Genomic DNA, 6000 nt, shown 5'->3' with positions numbered 1-6000 from the left:
ATGTTAAGTTATGAACTGTACGAACTTACCTGAACTAAATTGTAGTAGTTGCAGAAGTTCAGAGACTATTCTGTAATTTTTCCTTTTCCACGAGTATCAACTGGATCTTGATCTAAAATGTAAAATTCTTCAATTATTAGCATACATTTCACCTTCCAATTCACTTTACATTTTATACCGTTTTATTTTTAAATTTACACAATTACCTTTAACTTTTACGACTTTTGTAATTTAGTCCCTTAACCCAAAATTCATCAAAATATCCATTTTTCTCAAGTCAATATTCCAGCTGAATATACTAGGCCCTTAAATGGTCCCTAATAAAACATCAAATTCACTATCAAACCCTTAAAATTTGACATTTTCACAATTTAATCCTAAAATCAAAGTTTAACAAAAATCACTTCACAAAATCATCAAACAACACAACAAAAGCTTCAAATACATGGTTATCACAAAAAAAAAACATTCAAGATTCATCAATGGAAACTTATAAATTTTTTAATAGATTCAAAAACGAAGGTATGAGCTAGCTGGAGCTAGTTGTAGCGGTCTCAAAAACATTAAAAATACAAGAAATGTGTATGAATTTCACCTACATGCAAAGCTTTATGCTTAGCCAAAATTGAAGCTTCAAAAATGGAAATTTCCTTTTGATTTTCGGCGGAAACATGGAAAAGTTGATAGAAATTTGCCTTTTGTTTTATTAAACTTTAATTAAATTACTAAATTACATATTTACCCTTAATTATAACCTTATTATAAAGCAAGAATTTAAAAGCATATTATTGTCCATCAATAACCTTATGGACTAATTGTTTCTTTGGTTCCTTTTCATTAAAAATTACGCTATGAAATCAATAGAATTCAAGATTTACTAAGATTTGTATCTTTTTCAATTTAGTCTTTTTTCCTTAATTAACTATCTAAACGTTAAAATTTCTTAACCAAATTTTAATATGACTCTAATGACTCCATAAATATTCTAAAAATAATACTTTAGAGTCGACACGAAGAAAATTTATGGTCCCGAAACCACTATTCCGTCAACACTGAAAATTAGATTGTTACAACTCTCTCCCCTTAGGAAACTTCGTCCCCGAAATTGTTACCTGAGAATAGATTCGAATACTGTAGTTTCATCGATTCCTTGATTTCCCAGGTAGCTTATTCTGTTCCATGACAATGCCGTAAGACGTTTACTAACGGTACCCATTTATTCTGCAGTTCTTTAACATCCCGAGCCAAAATTTTCACTGGTTCATTAGAATGTCTTATTTGACTGTAATCAATCTAATTATGAGGAATCACGTTTGAAGGATCAAATCTGTACTGTCTCAGCATTGAAACATAAAACATATTATGAATTTTCTCGAGTTCAGAGGGCAAAGCTAATCTGTAAGCTACAAGGCCAATTCTTTCAACAATCTGGTACGGTCCGATAAATCTCGAACTCAGCTTCCCTTTCATGCCAAAACGTAGCACTTTCTTCCATAGAGAAACTTTTAGGAATACTCGATCGCCAACAACAAATTCTACATCTTTTTTTTCCGATCCGCATATGATTTTTGACAATCAGATGCAACTTTCAAACAATCTTGAATAATTCAAAATTTATCTTCTATTTCTTGGATCAAATCATTTCACACCATTTTGGATTCGCTCAATTCAGACCAATACAATGGTGTTTTCCAGTTTCTTTTGTAAAGAGCTTTGAACGGTGCCATTTTTATATTGGACTGATAACTGTTATTATAAGTAAATTCAACTAATGATAGATACTTTTCCCAGCTACCTTCAAACTCGAGTATACAACATCTTAGCATATCTTACAGATTCTATATCACTCGTTCTGATTGCTCGTCTGTCTAAGGATGAAATACTGTACTGAAATTGAGTTTAGTGCCTAAAGCCTTGTGAAGTTTACTCCAAAATCTCGATGTAAACATTGGATCACGATAAAAAATGATAGATATCAAGACCCCGTGTAATCTCACAATCTCCGACACATATAATTCCGCTAATCTCTCAAGTGAAAAATCTGTACTGACTGGAATAAAGTGTATCGTTTTAGTCAATCTGTCAACAATCATCCAGATTGAGTCTTTCTTTTTCAGAGTTACAGGTAAACTAGACACAAAATCCATTTTGACTTGTTCCCACTTCCACTCAAGAATCATAACAAGTTGTAGTAAACCCGACAGTACTTGATGCTCTGCTTTTAGCTGCTAACAAATGAAACATTTAGCTACAAATTCACAAATTTCACGTTTCATACCGGCCGCCAGTACATCTTTTCAAGTCATAATACATCTTCGTGCTACCAGGATGAATGGACTACGTACTACTGTGAGCTTCAGATAGAATATCATGTTTCAAATCTAAATAATTAGGAACATAAATCCTATCACGAAAACGCAATGTACCATCATCATCAACACTGTACAAAGCAATCAAATTATTCTAAACAAAATGTTGTTTCAATGTCAACTATGGATCATCGTTGTGTAAGTCCCGAATTTGTTGTAGAAACAAGGGTTTAGTTCTCAACTCTGCCAGTACAGAACCATCTTCATTCAGAGCTAAATGAGCGTTCAACACTCGAAGTGCAAACAATGACGAATTTCGACTGAGTGCATCCGCAATCATATTAGCCTTTCCTGGATCATAATCAACAACTAGATCATAATCTTTCAGTAGCTCTAACCAACGTCTCTATCTCAAATTTAGTTCTTTCTGAGTCATCAAATACTTTAAACTTTTGTGATCCGTAAACAAGTGGCATTTCTTGTCGTATAAATAATGTCTCCAAATCTTCAAAATGAATACAATTGCAACCAATTCGAGATCATCGGTAGGATAATTTCTTTAATGTGGCTTTAACTATTGTAAAGTATAAGCTATTACTTTCTCTCCCTACATCAATACACAACCTAAACCTTTGAGAGACGCATTACTATAGACAACATATGCTACCCCATTTTTAAGCTGAATCAACACTGGAGCTTCTATCAACATGTTTTTCAGCTGATTAAAACTTTGTTGGCACTTATCAAACCAAACAAACTCGACATTTTTTTGTAGTAATCTAGTCATCAGTGAAGCAATGATCAAAATTTTTTTAACAAAATGTCGGTAGTAACCTGCTAAACCTAGGAAAATTCACACTTCAGAAACATTCTTTGGAGTTTTCCAATTCATCATAGCAGAAACTTTACTTGGTTCAACTCAAATCCAATCAGGTGATACTATGTGACCCAAAAATCCAATCTCATGTAGCCAGAATTCACATTTACTGAACTTTACATACAACTGTTTTTCTCTCAAAGTCTGTAACACAATTCTCAAGTGTTGAGCATGCTCCGATTCGGTCTTGGAATATATAAATATATCATCGATAAACACAGCTACAAATCTATCCACATGAGGCTGAAACACCCGATTCATTAAATCCATAAAAGCAGCAGTGGCATTTGTCAAACCAAATGGCATTACTAGAAATTAATAATGACCATAACGAGTTTGAAAGCAGTCTTTGACACATCATATTCTTTAACCCTCAACTGATAATACCCGGATCTAGAATCTATCTTCGAGAACACTGTGGCACCTTTTAATTTATAAAAAAATCATCAATACGTGGCAAGGGATACTTATTCTTTATTGTGACTTTATTCAACTTTCTATAGTCAATGCACAATCTCAAAGAGTCGTCTTTCTTTTTCATAAATAATACAAGTGCACCCCAGGGAGATATGCTTGGTCGAAAAAACCCTTTGTCTAACAACTCTTGCAACTGTGCTTTCAACTCTTTTAATTTATCTGGTGCCATACGATACAGTGATATCGATATCAGTGTAGTTTTAGGAACCAGATCAATCACAAATTCAACTTCACGACCAGGAGGTAAACCCGACAACTCTTCAAGAAATACATCAGTAAATTCAATAACAATCGGTAACTGATCTAACTTTGATTTTGGATCTCTAGTATCAAGAATGTATGTTAGAAATGCTTCACTACCTTTACGTATCAATCTTTATGCGGAAATAGCTGAAATGATTCTAACAACACTATTCTACCCGTCGGATTCAACTAAAATTATCTCTTCCATCTGGCATATCAAATCAATCCGTTTCTGCTTACAATTTACTATTGTATCATGTAATGATAGGAAATCCTACCCAGGATAACATCAAATTCCTGAAAGGGTAGTAACATCAAATCAGTAGGAAACTCACAGCTTCTAACTTTCAGTGGACATTTACATCAAACTAAGTTAACTATCACACTCTGTCCTAGTGGATTAGTAACTTGAATATCATATTTAGTTGATTCAACAAGTAGTTTTTTTTCCATTACTAATGTAGTGCAAATATAAGAATTAGTTGGCCTAGGGTTAATCAATGCATACACAGTAGCATCAAATAGATAGAATGTACTCACAATCACACCAGGTGTAGCAGCTTCTTCTCTGGCTCAAACGGCATTTGTGCAAGTAGATGCTCTAGCTTCTGATCGAATAACGGTGTCTTTTGCTCCCGTACAAGTAATCCCAATAATATTGTTCTGGCCTGGACATCTACCTTTCTAAGATGTAGACATTTGCTTTTCATTCTGTTCTTCATTTTCCTTTAACTATTTAGGACAATTTCAGAGAAAGTGATTAGTCGACCCATATCTATAACATGCTCCTGACTTAGCTCTACACTCATCAGGATGAAATTTTCCATAATGTTTACAACTGGGCTTCGGAGCATTCCGTACACTTCCTACACTATCAATTGGTTTCGTAGGAGTTTTAAAATCATGCTGAATCGATTTTTTTTTCGGGTGCTCAAATACTGAAGTAGCTCGACTAAAGTGTTCTCTAGTCTTCTTTGTTGGTGGTACAGAAGACGACTTAAAAGAACTTCTCTTGTTAAACTCTCGAATCCGCCTATCCTTTTGTATCTTGCGGTTGTACACTTCTTCCATTTTCTGTGCATGATTAGATAAGACAACAAATTCTTGAATTTCATTACCTCCGATCATCATTCTGATTTCATCATTCAAGCCATCTTCAAACAGGATAGACCTCTCTTCTTCAGTAGGCACAATTTTTCGAGCATATTTATTGATATATACAAACTCTTTCTTTTACTCAACCACTGACTTATTTCCTTGCTGTAACTCAAGAAATTCCCTTTTTTTTTCTTGTCCATATACTGTTTCCCGACATATTTCTTTTTGAACTCGGTCTAAAAGAAATCCTAGGAATTTTTCTCTCTCGGTACTACAGCTACCAATGTAGTCCACCAACTATACGCTTCTTATTTTAGCAATGAAATAACACATCTAAGAAAATCATTAGGAGGGCAAGCCATTTCTTCGAAAACTCGCAAGATGTTCTGAAGCCAATACTTGGCTTTAACCAGATCATCTTTAGGTCTACCTCAAAATTCTTTGGCACCCCACTTCCAAAGCTTTTTAATCGGAATTCATAGACTAAATTTAGTCATAAGAGGAGGTGAAGGTGCAACAAAGGTATAACAGGGGTGGAGGTTTTTGAGCTGGAGTATTTATTTTCATAAATTCATTAAACCATTGGTTCATAAACCCGAAGAACATGTTTTTAAGTTCATGCTCATGTACTTATGGAATCGGGATATTACTATTTGTTCCTTGATTAGAGGTCAGTAAATTACCATTAACCTCTTCATTGTCAGCACGATCAGATCCGTATGACATCTTTACAATCTATAAAAAAAACAAAGGTTAGATCAGATCAAACACGTTACAATATCACAGGTTATATGACATGTAATTATAGATATTAATCACGCTACGCTTAGTTTGAGAACTGACTAAACCGTAGCTCTGATACAACTAAATGTAACACTCCTAACCCTTATCCGTCAACAGAACAGGGTTACGGAGAATTACCAGGCTTTACGAACTAATTACGAATATTTCATAACCTTTTTTATACAAAGCAAGAATTAATCATATAACACTCGC

This window comes from Gossypium hirsutum, chromosome A05 (genome assembly GCF_007990345.1).
Source record: "Gossypium hirsutum isolate 1008001.06 chromosome A05, Gossypium_hirsutum_v2.1, whole genome shotgun sequence".
NCBI classification, from domain to species: Eukaryota; Viridiplantae; Streptophyta; class Magnoliopsida; order Malvales; family Malvaceae; genus Gossypium; species Gossypium hirsutum.
This window is presented reverse-complemented; position numbering follows the sequence as displayed.